Source organism: Leucopleurus acutus (assembly GCF_964270905.1).
Source record: "Leucopleurus acutus genome assembly, chromosome: 5".
Classification (NCBI taxonomy): domain Eukaryota; kingdom Metazoa; phylum Chordata; class Mammalia; order Artiodactyla; family Delphinidae; genus Leucopleurus; species Leucopleurus acutus.
The window spans coordinates 70015698-70030960 of NC_139147.1; the positions used below are offsets into that span (position 1 = coordinate 70015698).

The 15263-nt window shown below is 41.9% G+C and overlaps 1 protein-coding gene across 10 annotated transcripts in view; it reads left to right on the top strand.

Annotated features, from left to right (window-relative positions):
* KALRN (kalirin RhoGEF kinase) overlaps positions 1–15263 on the top strand; it is a gene marked incomplete at its 3' end in the record, with an annotated part of 643513 nt that overhangs the window by 317970 nt on the left and 310280 nt on the right. The gene's annotated exons all lie outside the window — the stretch shown is intronic.

Below are 15263 nucleotides of genomic sequence, written 5' to 3' on the forward strand. Positions count from 1 at the left end.
ACAATTCACCTTTTTTTTTTTTTTTTGATGCCTCAGGATGCATGACGATGTTCACTAATTTCAGTGAACATGAATAGAGAGACCTCCAAGGCCACTGCAGAGGCCTAGGTTTTCCTTTTCCATTACAGAGCGTCCCTCCCAATACTGCAGCCCTTCTAGGACTGACTTGCTTTGAGGGAGGCCTGATCAGGGAATACAACCCCTAGAGCAGTATGTGTCACTTCCTGTGGGCCCCGGAGCAGCCCTGTGGCTAAAAGCCGTACTTCTCTTGGATGATGATGACGATCTTAATGGTATAGCTGGGGAAGGTGAGATATAAGTGACCTAGACCTTCTAAAGCCACTGAAACCCCAGTCCCAGAGTATACCAGCAAGATGGGAAGACAGAGGATGATTCTTCTAGAAGTAGATCTCTCCTGTTATTCCTTTGATCCTTGCATCACTCCATCTTTATTTTGCTGATTTTTATTTAAAGGGCCCTAAGCATTTCAATCACATCAGCTTGTCAGTTTCATACAGATAAGTACCAAAGGACTGAGCCCTGCCTGTCACTCTTTGCTGCTGTCAGCTCTGTGCCGTGCTGTGGGCATGAGGGCTTTGATATTTATATGATGGTGATAAAGAAGGCTTTCAACCAAACCCTATAGCCCCATTCCAGATAGAGGCTCTTGGGAGTGTTGTCTGAGAGTCTGCCTCACTTTTAAGTATTTTCAAATTTGACATGTCTCTTATTTTTGACTGCCGAGGGAGACAACTCAGGGTCCCGGGTGGTTGATGTTGCATTGTGCCCAGGGGAAATAATTTTCAGGATTTCATAGGTAATTATTTTTAAGTGGATCTTTTTTGCATATATATGTCATATCAAAATCATGTTTCTTCAGAGCTATGATGAGCAGTGTCATAAAGTCCAAACTGAGAAAGGTGAAATCTCTGACTGGGGCTACAGAGAGATTTTGCATTTTTTTATGATTGAATATTTTGCGGTGGTTGGTCAAGCATTAGTGTCTCCAGGTTCCCAGAACTAGGAAATGCATCTGTCTCTAAGATAAATACATTTGTAATGAAAGTTGTTTGTATTTCTGGATGTACTCAGTTGACGCAAGTATATTAGATCCTTACGTTTTCCTTTAAAATTTCTTTTATTTGGTATTTTTCAAATTTTGAAAGCGATTCCTATTTTTTGTGATAACAAGTGAAACATTGCAAAGATATATGTAAATAAAAATGCTAATTATCCCTCCGCTCCCACTTCCCAATCCCCCCCTCCCAAGGCAATCACAGTTAGCTTGTACATTTTTCTTCTTACACATACAAAAAGAAGCAAACATAAAATTTAAATGTAAAATTTTGTTTATTTTTTGGCATAATTTCTAAAGAATGCCCTGCATATAATTTTTATACTTTGAATGATTTTTCCTTTTTTTTGACTATAAAATTAATACATGTTCACCGTAGAACATTTGGAAAGAAGGAAATAGTAGAAAAGAAAAATCATCCCTAATATAACTTAAAGATAATTATATATAAACTATTAATATTTTTTGGCACATTTCCATTCAGCACAGCAGAATGCAAAGACTGTTTTGCTTGGAGTCAAATAAATGTGAATTCCACATTGGCATTCATCATTTACTAGCTATGTGAGCTTACTCAAGTTCTTTCACCTTTCCAAGCCTTAGTTTTCTTATCTGTAACATGATACAATAGCATAGTCTACCACTGTAATAATGTTTGTAAGTGGATCCAAAACTGGCAGCCAGCATTATCAGTAGTAGTTTTTTCCAACAGATAGATAGATAGATAGGAGTCAGAACCATACTCTGATTTATCCTAACTTGTTCATTTAATCTCACATCAGGAATACTTCCTCAGATCACTAAATAGTCTTCAAAACATACTTGTAACGACTGCCTCATGTGGTCGTACCACAGTGTAGTAAAGCATACCCCTATTATTGAACGTTTTGGTCTTAAGGAACATTACTATTCACTCAAAGCCTGTAGCCATTTTAGGGCAAAAGACTAGATTTCTCTCACCTTCGAATTCCAGCCCAGGCTGTGAGCCCAGTCCTTACATGAGTGGTTTCAACCTTAGATAGTGGCTGCAATTATAAAAACATCTACTGGGGGAGCTTTTAAGAACATATGCTGCCAGATACTCTCCTCGCCCACACCCTTACCCTCCCATTCTGATCTGAGTGATCTGGGGTAGGGCCTGAGCACTGCTTTTCTTTCCCAGATCCCTTTACCTACCCTAATCCTGTCCTCTGAGAACGACAGGATTAAATGGTTTCTTAAGGCTTCTGCCATCTGAATGATGATCAGAAAAGCACTGTAAGCTGAGGAGGTTGTACGTCTCCCTCACTGGGGCTTCCTCTATGGTTTTATGATCTAAAACAGTGTTTCTCAACTGGAAGGCATTTTTGCCCTCCAGGGGACATCTGTCAACGTCTGGGGACATTTTTGGTTATGACATCTGGGGAAGGGGTTGCTCTTGGCATCCTGTGGGTAGAGGCCAAGGATTCTGCTAAACATCCTGCAGTACACAGAACAGCCCCTGTATTAGTTTCCTAGGGCTACTGTAACAAAGTACCACAAACTGGGTGGCTTAAAACAACAGAAGTGTATTGTCTCACAGACCTGGAGGCTAGAAGTCTGAGATCAAGGTGTTGGTAGGGTTAGTTCCTTCTGTGAGGGAGAATCTGTTCCCAGCCTCTCTCTGGACTTCTGGTGTTTGCTGGCAATCTTTGGCATTCCTTTGTACCACTCCAGTCTTCGCCTTCATGTCACATGGGCGCCCTGTCTGTGTCTGTATGTTTATGCGCCCATCTTTTTTTTTTTAAAAAAAATAAATTTATTTATTTGGGCTGCATTGGGTCTTTGTTGCTGTGCGCGGGCTTTCTCTAGTTGCGGCGAGGGGGGGCTACTCTTCGTTGTGATGCACAGGCTTCTCATTGCGGTGGCTTCTCTTGTTGCGGACCAGGGGCTCTAGGCGCGCGGGCTTCAGTAGTTGTGGCTCGCGGGCTCTAGAGCGCAGGCTCAGTAGCTGTGGCGCATGGGCTTAGTTGCTTCGCGGCATGTGGGATCTTCCTGGGCCAGGGGTCAAACCCATATCCCCTGCATTGGCAGGCGGATTCTTAACCACTGCGCCACCAGGGAAGTCCTATGTGCCCATCTTTTTATAAGGGCACGATTCATGGTGGATTAAAGCCCACCCAATTCCAGTCTGTCCTCATCTTAACTAATTCCACCTACATCAACACTATTTCTAAAAACGGTCACATTCTCAGGTACTTAAGGCTGCAACATATCTCTTTGGATGGACAGAACTCAACCCATAACAGCCCCCCAACGTAGAATTATCCAGCCCCAAATGTTAATAGTGCTACTATTAAGAAACCTTGTTCCATAGAATCTGTGGATGAAACTCAGGGAGGTTGGCTAAGGTAAGTACAGGGCAGAGAGGAGGGTTGGGGTCTGCGAAGTCAAAAGTGAGCAGGAAAGCCATCCATAAAGAGAGTCAGAGGCGGTAGGCTCCCTGTAGATCTATGTAGGACCCTCAGGGCTGTATGTGACCACAAGAGGGTGAGAGGGCTCGAGGAGCACTGTGCTAACCAGTGTGAGAGCAGGAGTGTGGGCCAGCCCCTCTGCTTGTTCTCCCCATCACGTGATCCCCATTTCCCTGGGTCAGGCATACCTTTCCCTATCCGTCCTTTTCAGGGTGGGACAGAAGAGAAAAATAAATCTACAAGCCCCAAGGTTTTCAGCAGTATTTTCAAGCCAACTGTCTTCTCTCTCTAAAGCCCTGCCTTCTCCCTCTCATGCCCACTGCCTCCCACTGCCAGCCAAACATAGGATATGGAAAACAGGAAAACCAGCAACACTGCAAAGTTACTCTTCTGAGAGAGAACATCACTTTGGGTACATCCCCCCACCCCCAAATCTCTTGAATTGCCAAATCCTGCAACAGGTGGCCTTACTCATCTCTGTTCCATGGGGATGCTGTCTCACCAACTACTGTTTCTTTGACTTTAAGAATTCCACATGAGAATGAACTTCTATAGGGCTAGGCGACTGGGCAATCCACAAATCCGTATCTGAACACTTTGGTCTGCCTGCTTCACTTCTAAAATATTTTTGTTCTCATTCTTCTGTTGTGGTTACGTGTTCCCCTTCATTTTTTTTTTGCCAATTTGAGCTGAGTGAGGGGAAGGAGGGAAGAGGAAGAGTGGCCAGGGTGGAGACGGTCTTATTAATTTCCAAGAGTGGGTTGTTTCCCAGCAGCAATATGGGTGCCAGCTGGCTGCATCTGGGACTTGCTCAGTGGGAAGAGGATTAAATGCTTCCCTCTGCAGTCTTCAGAGCTTTGTGTCTGCACAGCACTCTCCTGGTTTTGATCTCCTAATTGCTCAGCTCCCTAGGACTCTTTCCTTAGCCCCAGCCTGTAACTCTGGGCCGACCTCTGGCCTCTAGGCCCCTTCCTATAAGTACCATCTTCTTTATGTTCAGTCTAAGCATCAGGCCTGGCCCAGTCTCTGCCTTCAACTGCTCTCTATGCCCTGGAGGCAGAGGTGGGGAGGGTCAAGGAGAAAGTCCTTCCTTGCTTTGTGTCTCAGTCCCCTAGGGGTGGCCACATTTTCTGGAATCTGGCTGGTCCTTTCTTATAAGCTGGACCTGGTATTTTCTGTCAAATCACATTTTGTAACTTGTATTGGCAACCTCTAGGATTGACCCTGCCTTTTGGTCCAGAAACAAAGTGTTACTTTTTATTATTATAATATGCTAATAGTTAATTCTCATTATCTCTTTTGCTGTCTTACCTGAGAGTGCCTAGATATTCAGCTTCCAGCCTGCAGCTGAGAGAAAATGCACTGAAGTTCCTTTAAAGCATAGCATGTAAATGAAGAGGGTTAGTGAGGATTAGAAGGAAAGAGAAAATCAGTAAAGAAGAACACCCTAGCAAAGAACAACTGCTGTTCTTTTCTCGGAATTCCTCAGCCTAGGTACATTCTTAGACAAGTGAAAGTTAGACTGTAGGAAATAAAACTTTACTTAAAAAATGTGGAGTTCTGAAAAATACACCATTTATTGTTTATAGGAAAAGGTGTTGAAGCATTTTAGATATAGAGAGGAAAATGCTTTCCAGAAAGTAGAGATGTGTGTGAGAATGGGAGAGGGTGGTGATTGTATATGTAAATGTGATAAAGCCAGCATTTAGGTTCCCAGAGATAATCTCAGCTCTCAGACTATTTGTGTTGGGAGGTATTGGCATCTACAGTAGTTATATTTGGTATCAGTCCCAATTAGTAGATCTGTAGCAGATTTGTACAGACAGTCTCCAATTTAAGCAGCATCTGATTAGGACTAGTCATTAGTTACTCCTTGTTTGGACATATACAGATTGTCCTAATGGAGGCCACTATTGTTTGTTCCCTTATTCAGGACACCTAGGAAGATGTCCTTCCAGCAGATTAATATGGTGGGTTAACCCATCACTGATACCAAGTAGTTTCCTCCTTTCCATCTTATTGCCTCCCACCAAAGACCTCTTTGCCATTGTCAGAGTCCATCCCTTCTTCCCCTGCAAGAGCCAGCAGATGATGGAGAAATATGTGCCTGATGCTCCAGGATGAAAGCTGAAAAGCGTTTTCCTCTGTCACCCTAGTTATAAATTTTGGCCGATTGTACATGATGTGCTATATCAGTACTGTATTTTAAATATGCTATGTGCTCAACTGAATTTCTTTACTTTGTCCTGAGACTCTAACTCCCATTTACATGGAAAACACACTCCCACTGCTAAGTAAGAGTCTTACAAAGGAACTTTTGGATCACTACTTATTCTTAAATTCAGGACTAGCTACATTAGGAGATAAGGTAAACATCCATTTCCAAGGCTTACTGCTGACAAGACGCTGGGCTGCAGAGTTTTGGGGTTGAGTGCCTATTGAGAGCAGAGCACTGTGCTGGCAGGTATATTGATGAGTACCTGAGATAGAAAAGACGAGTAAGATAGGACTCTGTCCTCCAAGGAGAATTCAGTTCTCTCTGGAAGTCAACATGTACACACTGGAAGTTTGTTGCCAACAAGAATAGCAGTTGCAAATGAACAATTACAGTGTCATAATTTGAAAATCAAAGGCATAAGAGTGAGTAAAGTAACAGAGAAGCAGAGGAGATGGAGATTTTACATTGAGCCTTAGAGAGATAAATGGTTCAATGAAAAAAAGAGCCTGGATGTTACAGTCAGAAACACAGCTTGCCATTCTCTAGCTCTGTAACATTCTCCAGACAAGTTACTTTACCTCTCTGAGCCTCATTTCTTTTCTCATTTGTAAAATGAAATCAATAATGCCTATCTTCTGATTGGTTTCAAAGCTTAGAGGTAATGTATATAAAGAGCCTAACACAATGCCTAGCATACTGTACATACTTGGTAAATGGATACTGCCTTCTTTGACCCTTGGATTATTTAGAAGTGTGTTATTTAGTTTCCCACTCTTTGGAGTTTCCAGAGATATTTCTGTTATTGACTTATAATTTAATTACTTTATGATCAGAGAAAATACTTTTATGACTCCTATCCTTTTAAATCTGTTAGACTTGTTTTATGGCCCAGAATATGATTAATCTTGGTAAATATTCTGTGAGCACTTGTGAAGAATGTGCATTCTGCTGTTGTTGGGTGGAGTGTTCTATAAATGTCAATTAGGTCAAGTTGGTTGAGTGTTCAAATCTCCTATATCCTTCCTAATTTCTTGCCTGCTTTTCTATTAATTATTGAGAGGAGGCATTAAATCTCTGTCTGTAATTGTGGATTTGTCTCTTTCTCCTTATAAGTTTATCAGTTTTTGCTTCACATATTTTGAAGCTTTGTTATTAGGTACATAAATGTTTAGGATTAATATATCCTCCTGATGAACTGACCCTTTTATAATTATGAAGTCACCTTCTTTTTCCCCGGTAATATTATTTGCTCTGAAATCTACTATGTCTGATATTAATGTAGCCACCCAAGCTTTATTTTGATTAGTGTTATCTTACTATTTTTTTTTCTACCCTTTTACTTTTAACCTAGTTGTGTCTTTACATTTGAAGTGCATTCCTTATAGACAGTGTATACTTGGGACTTGCCTTTTTATCCAGTCTGAAAATCTCTTCCTTTTGATTGTGGTATTTAGACAATCTATTTAATGTGATTATTGATGTATTTAATGTCATCTTATTTATTTCTATTTGTTTCATCTATTCTTTGTTACATTTTCTCTTTTTCTTCCTCTTTTGGATTAACTGAATATCTTTTATGATTCCATTTTATCTCCTTTGCTGGCTAAATAGCTATCACTATTTAGTTACTTTAATGGTTGCTTCAGGGTTTATAGTATTTGTCTTTAATATATCATAGTTTACGTCAAGTAATATTATCCACTTTACATATAGTACAAGAACCTTACAGTTGTATACAGTTTACCCAGTGCAGGTTTGTACTGCTCAGGTCCGTTTATACATAGCTATTTTTCAATAGTAAATACTGCAGTACTACACAGTCCATGGTTGGTTGAATCCATGGATGCAGGGGAACCTCAGATATGGAGGATGAATTAACCCCCATGTTGTTCAAGGGTCAACTGTGTTTCTGTTTCTCCCTTCCTGGCCTTTGTGCCATTGTCATATGTTTTACTTGTGTATGTGCTATAAACTCCACACTACATTGTTACTATTTTTGTTTAACCATTCAGTTTTCTTTTAAAGAGTTTAAATAGTAAGAAAAAAATCCTATATAGTCACCCATATAAGAGCACTTCCTGCGTGTGGATCTATATTTCCAACTGATACCATTTTCCTACTTTCTGAAGGACTTCTTTTAACATGTCTTGTCATGCAAGTCTACTAGTGAAGAATTCTTTCAGCTTCTGTATGCCTTAAAGTGCCTTTATTTCACCTTTGTTTCTGAAAAATATTTGTGCTGGGCATAGAATTCTAGTTTGACAGGTTTTTTGTTTGGTTGGTGGGGTTTTTTGTTTGTTTTTCACTTTGAAGATATTGCTCCACTGTTTTCTTGATTGCATTATTTCTGATGAGAAGTCTGTTGTGATCCTTATCTTTGTTCCTTTGTGTACAATGTATCTTTTTTCCCTTCGTCATTTTTAAGAATTCATATTCTTTTCCCACTTGATTTGATTTTTATGTGCCTTGATGTAGTTTTCCTTGTGTTTCTTGTGTTAAGGGTTTGTTGAGTTTCTTGGATCTGTGGATTTATAGTTTTCATTAAGTTTGGAAACTTTTGGTCATTATTTCTTCAAATATCTTTTCCACTTCCCTCCCCCTCCTTTAGGGATTTCAATTACGTGAATATTAATCTTCCGAAAGTTGTCCCACAGTTCACTGATGCTTTAGATTTTTTTTAATTCTTTCTTTTTCCTGAGCATTTTATTTATGTGTTTATTTATTTGAAGTATGATTGATTTACAATATTGTGTTAGTTTCAGGTGTACAACATAGTGATTCAGTTCTCAGCATTTTAAGTAGTTTCTATTGCTATGTTCTCAAGTTCAGTAATCTTTTCTTCTGCAACATCTAACCTCCTGTTAATACCATCCAGTATGTTTTTTATCTCTAGAAGTGTAAAGTCTTTTTTTGTAATGTCTTCTGTTTCTCTGCCCAACTTTTTGAGCATGTGAAATAGTTAAAATAACCATTTCTAAGTATCTGTCTATTAATTTTAACATCTATGCCAGTTCTGGGTCAGTTTTGATTGATTTTTGTTCACCTCGTAAGTTATGTTTTCCTGCTTCTTTGTATGCCTGGTAATGTTTTACTACATACCAGACATTGTGAATTTTACCTGTCAGTTGCTGGATATTTCTGTATTCTTATAAATATTCTTAAACTTTTTTCTGGGACACAGTTAAGTTACTTGAAAAAAGTTCGATCCTTTCAGGTCTTTCTTTTAAAATGTGTTAGGGAATGCAAACTGGTACAGCCACTATGGAGGACAGTATGGATGTTCCTTAAAAAATTGAAAATAGAGCTACCATATGATCCAGCAATCCCACTCCTCGGCATATGTCTGGAGAAAACCATAATTCGAAAAGATACATGCACCCCAGTATTCATTGCAGCACTATTTACAATAGCCAGGACATGGAAACAATCTAACTGTCCATCAACAGAGGAATGGATAAAGAAGATGTGGTACATATATACAATGGAATATTACTCAGCCATAAAAAAGAACAAAATAATGCCATTTGCAGCAACATGGATGGACCTAGAGATTCTCATACCGAGTGTAGTAAGTCAGACAGAGAAAGACAAATATCATGATATCACTTATACGTGGAATCTAAAAAAAGGCTACACATGAACTTATTTACAAAATAGAGATAGAGTTACAGATGTAAAAAATAAACTTATGGTTACTGAGGGGTAAGGGGGAGGAGGGATAAATTGGAAGATTGGGACTGACACATACACACTACTATATATAGAATAGATAACTATTAAGGACCTACTATATAGCCCAGGGAACTCTACTCAACATTCTGTAATGGCCTATATGGGAAAAGAAGCTAAAAAAGAGTGGATATGCATATATGTATAATGGATTCACTTCACTTTACACCTGAAACTAACACAACATTGTAAATCAATTACACCCCAATAATTTTTTTTTAAAAAATGTGTTAGGCAAGACCAGAGAAGTACTCAGTCTAGAGCTAATTATTTACCTTAGCTGAGGCAAGACTCATCTGAGTACTCTACCCAATATCCTGTGAGTCACAACGTTTTCCAGTCTACCTGGCAGAAACAGGTACTATCCCTCACCCAGTGAGAGTACTGCATGCTGTTACCTCCAATCCTTTCAAGTGGTTCTTTCTCCAGCCTTGGGTAGTCTCCTCACACACAGATGCATCCTCTGTAGATCTGCCCCAGATTGGGTAAGGAAGGAGTGTGTGAGAGATTTGTCAACTGTAAAGTACTACTCAAATGGCATGACCTTGATCTGCCTGGCATTCACTGATGTCAAGATCCAGAGAGAAGTATATGCCTCCCTAATGCCTGTGCTTCTATGTCTGTCTATCTGTCTCTTTTATTTTGTTAGTGTTTGTGTCTTTTTGCTGCTTTCCTCTCACTGCTCATTGGTCCCAACAATGCAACCTGGAAAGAAAGTCATCAGGAGGGGAGTCCTATCCTGGCCCTCTGATAGTTACGCTCTTCAGTCCATATTGCCTCTTTAGAATAATAAGAGTAACTTTTGGCCTCATCCTTCCTCATCCCCAGAGCATAGGGCCAAGAGGGCTAACTTCATATTATCAAGGAGGCCAACTCTTAACACCGGAAATGTTTTTACTGACTGCCTCTCCCACACCTTGCCTGAAAAAGCCGGCCTCCCGTCCCTCTGCTTCAGCCTAAGAAGTCTGAAACCACAGCTGTATTGCTGGGATGCCCATGTTTTTAGTTATCCTAGAATGCTCTCTTTGAAAAAGGTAATGAACGCAGGCTGCAGAAGGGGGAATGGAAGGTACAGGTATACCTCAGAGATATTGCGGGTTCAGTTCCAGACTGCTGCAATAAAGTAAATACAGCAATAAAACGAGCCACATGAAATTTTTGTTTCCCAGTGCATATAAAAGTTTTGTTTACACTATACTATAGTCTGTTAAGTGTGCCCAGAGCATTGTCTAAAAAAACAATGTATATGCCTTAATTTAAAAATGCTTTATTGCTAAAAAATGCTAACCATAATCTGAGCCTTCAGCAAGTCATAGTAGTAACATCAAAGATCACTGAGCAAAGATCAACAAAGATAATGATAATGAAAGAATTTAAAATATTGCGAGAATTACCAAAATGTGACACAGAGACATGAAGTGAGCAAATGCTGTTGGAAAAACAGTGCCGATAGACTGGCTCAATGCAGGGTTGACACAAACCTTCAAGTTGTTAAAAAAAAAAAAAAAATCTGCAAAGCACAATAAAGTGAAGATGAGATTTTATGCCTTTCGACATAAGGGCTTTTACCTGATGGACACGGGCATGGCGGGGTGGGGGGGGGAGGGAAGAACAGGAAGTGCAGCCATCTGTATGGCCCAAATCTCTGATTCAGGTCTCTGGCTACCACAGGCCCTGCTTGAAAGCCCCAGGGGCTGAGGGATTGATATCCCCGCACTCATAACCCATTTTTGCAACATCAGTTAGGAAATGTCAGCAAGGGGCCAAACCCAAGACAGGGGGTAGGAGGCTGGTGAACCAAAGAATACCTAGGAACTGCACTCATAGTGAGGTTGGACTCTGGACCTGGGGCAGAAACTGTTGTTAATTTGGTCAGAAGGTGAGCAGAAGCCTATTGTGATCCTTGCCCAATTTGTGTCAATGACAAGCATCAGTGTATTGCTCTGTTAATACTTTAGTTGGTATTCTGTAAGCACATTCTTGTTTCAAGACTGTGCCAGGAGGTAGGATAAACCAAATGGGATTGAACATGAATTCTAGGATGTGAGGTCTTATACCAAGTAGTCGATGAGGGCCAAGGATTGAATATTAGGATTGGTGGGGATTAATGTATTCTTTAATTATTCATTCCTTCACTAAATTTTTTTTTTTTTTTTTTTTTTTTTGCGGTACGTGGGCCCCTCACTGTTGTGGCCTCTCCCGTTGCGGAGCACAGGCTCCGGATGCGCAGACTCAGCGGCAATGGCTCACGGGCCCAGCCGCTCCGTGGAATGTGGGATCTTCCCGGACCAGGGCACGAACCCGCGTCCCCTGCATCGGCAGGTGGACTCCCAACCACTGCGCCACCAGGGAAGCCCCCTTCACTAAAATTTTATAGAGCACTTATTTGGTGCCAGGCACTAAGGGAAAGATGTGAAAGACTTTACCTGCCCCTAAGTGGATGAGAAAGGCAAACATTGGCATTAGAATATGGCAGGTACCAAGGATGGAGTTGGCACAGGTCACTCTGGAGCTAAGGGGAGTTCATCTATGCCAACCTTGGGAGAGAAGTGGATCTCAGGGTACACGTCCTGAAAGAAGTGACACCTGGGCTGGGCTGGGTCTTAAAGGGTGAGTAAGAGTTGGTCGTGTAAAAAAAGTGGGGGAAGGACAGCCCAGGCAGAAGCACAGGGGAAGATTCAGTGCTGTGAGTTTCCGGAAGTGTAAGCAATTTGTTTCACAGGCTATTTGTAGGGAAGTGACGTGAGTTGAAGCTGAAGGGAAGAAGCAAGCGTCAGGTGAAGAAGGGCCTCGCACGGCACCCTGAGTTGTTTTACCCCGAAGTCAGTGGGAAGCCCCTGAACAGTTTTACGTGAAAGAGAGGTGGGACTGGATCTGAATTTAAGAGGCTCTTTCTGGTCGTGATGGGGAGGAGGGCTGGGTAGCGGATAGAGCAGGGACCCCAGCTTTTAGTGCTGACCCTGTTGCCCTCCCCCCGTCTCTCTTGTCCCTCTCTCTATAAAATCTGTTATCGCGCTCTTCCCTGCCTTATCCAATGTGATTTCCTGCCACTCTCCGATTTTAGTCAGGTTGGCTCAACTTATCCAGACATGACACGATCATTCCCATCTCTGAATCTTGTTCGTTCAACAGACATTTAGTAAGTGCCTGTTGTATACCAGCCATGGTATCTGGCATGAAGAACCAGAGACGAGTGAGACATGGGACCTACCTTTAAGGGGTACACAGACCAGTACCTGGGGAGATACCCAGGGAAACACATCATTACCACGAGAATGAGAGCAGCTGTGGTATGGGATAAACAGAGCACAAAGAGAGACAGTCCTGTCCATGAGAAACCCCTCCTTCTCTGCTAAATCCTGCCCATCCTCAGGCTTCTGCCTTCATCTGTGAGAGGCAGGGTAGTGTCTCTAGATGCCATACCCCAGTCATACTTACTTCTCTTCTACCTACAGCTGTCAGTGCTTTCCCATTACCTTGGACCAAAACACCTTAGCATGGCGTGCAAGGCCCCTTTTCATCTGATAGGGTAGTTTTGTTTGGAACTTGGGCTCTGAAGGCAGACCACAAGATTTTAATCTTGTTTCTGTCACTTTTGGGAAATGTGACCTTAGCCAGAAATACTCTTTGCCTCAGTTTCTTTATCTGTAAAATGGGGCTGATGGCTGTATCGACTTCCTAGGGTTATTGTGAAGATTAAACGAGTTAATACATATGGTCCTTGGCAGGTGAGAAGTATTCAGTCATTATCGGCTACTATTATTTGGTTTTCACTAATTTTCTTCTTAGCACCTGTATCATGCCAAGAAACGTTAATCCCTAATTATTGTGCTGCTTGTCCCGTTTAATGCGTTGTTACATTATTTCTCTCAAGGGTGATTTTATTCTCCTTTGAGGCAATATACATCGTATATGTATCTGTACTCCTGAGACACCTACAGTGTTGGGTATGTGTTAGGTTGACCAGCCATCCCGATTTTCCCAGGACTGACAGGCTTTCCAGGACACGGGACTTTCAGTGCTAAAACCAGAAAAGTCCTGGGCAAACCAGGACAAGTTATCCACCTTACATGCAGCGGAAACTTCACTTTTGCTTTTTATTTACCTCTTATTGGTCCCAAACTTAACTTGAAAGCAAGCTTGCTTTGGCTTGGCATAAATTTTTATTTATTGGCTAGAAACTACAAAGTCACAACCTCGGGTTTTTTGGGGATTTCTTGAGATTCCCTAAAGTTTAAAGTGAAAGATTTGAAAGATCCTTGAAAAAACTCTCTCCCATCAGCTCTGGGTTTATTTACTAGAAATTGCAGGCAACCCGCTAAGAGGCTTCCTTAACCTGGCCCACAGCCCCAGAGGTCTCCTCCCGCCTATCATTTCCCATCTCTCCCGGCATTTCCATCATGACTCTGAGTACTTCCTTCATTTGCCTTCCAGAAACAATATACTCTTACTTAACTCAGTGGCAAAGCCTCTTTCCTCTCACAAGTATCATCTGTTTCTCCATGAATCCCCCAAGTGGAGCTGAAGGATTTTTCTTCCTTTTCATCCCCACTCCCAGCCCCAGCCCCATCTCACCTGCTCTGGGGACAGTGTTTACCTTGGGCAGTTTCTTGTCAGATGGCATTCCTTAAAGATCCACTAGGGCCTCTCTTGGCATCCCCTGAGGCCATGACAAGCGTTCGCTGCAAGCCTGCTCATCCTCTGCAGTTCCATCAGGAAGCTGGGTCAGCAGTCTCTGGGGTCTTCCACCTGGTGTATTAGTGTGCTAGGGCTGCCGTGACAAAGTACCACACACTGGGTGGCTTAAGCAACAGAAATGTATTGCCTCACAGTCCTGGGGGCTAGAAGTCCAAGAACAAGGTGTCAGCAGGGTTGTTTTTTTCTGAGGGATATGAGGGAGAATCTGTTCCATGCCTCTCTTACCTTCCAGCAGTTTGCTGGTGGGCACTCTTTGGCATTCCTTGGCTTGTAGACACATCCCCCGATCCCCGCCTTCAGCTTCACACGGTGTTCTCCCTGAGCACGTGTCTGTCTCTTCATGTGGCATTCTTTTTTGAAAGACAGTAGTTATATTGAATTAGGGGTCCACCCTACTTCACTATGACTTGATCTTAACTAATTACATCTGCAATAACTGATTCCAAATAAGGGTCCCATTCTGAGGTACTGGGGGTTAGGACTTCACCGTGTGAATTTTGAGGGGACACAATTCAACCTTTAACACCCAGGTCTTCAGGTGAATCTAAAGAACTCTATGGGGAGCAGAGGCCACTTCAGATATGTGCAAAGTAAAGCACCGTACAGTCATCACTCCAAAATCCATTCTAGTTCTCCACTCACTTTGCGTTCGATCCTGACTGTTTCTGCCGCCGGATTCACACCATCACCAGTAACCACTTGTTCACCATTCTGTAGGTCATTGTGCCGCTATAGGGATATTAAGAAATATAATGTACACCTGAGTCACCAACTCTAATCCAGGGTCTGTCTGGAGATCTTTTTTAAGGGAAGCCCAGTGAGGAAAGTTGTGTCCATGGCATACATGTAATAACTGGAATATAGGTATTGCAGAGGCAGTGACTCCATCCTGATGGACAATAATTACAAGTTGGTTGCCTTTTAAACTGCTCTGGAGGATACAGACAGGGATTGGGGGGAGAGTGTGTGTGAGAGTGAGTGTGTGCATGTGTAAATGTGTGTGTGCCTGTGGTAGCTTAAGATAAACAAAATCACCAGACTCATCCCCAGCCTTCCTGCGAACTTTAAGCCTTTGCTGGGCGCACAGGGAGTAGCCTGCATCTCCTCACTC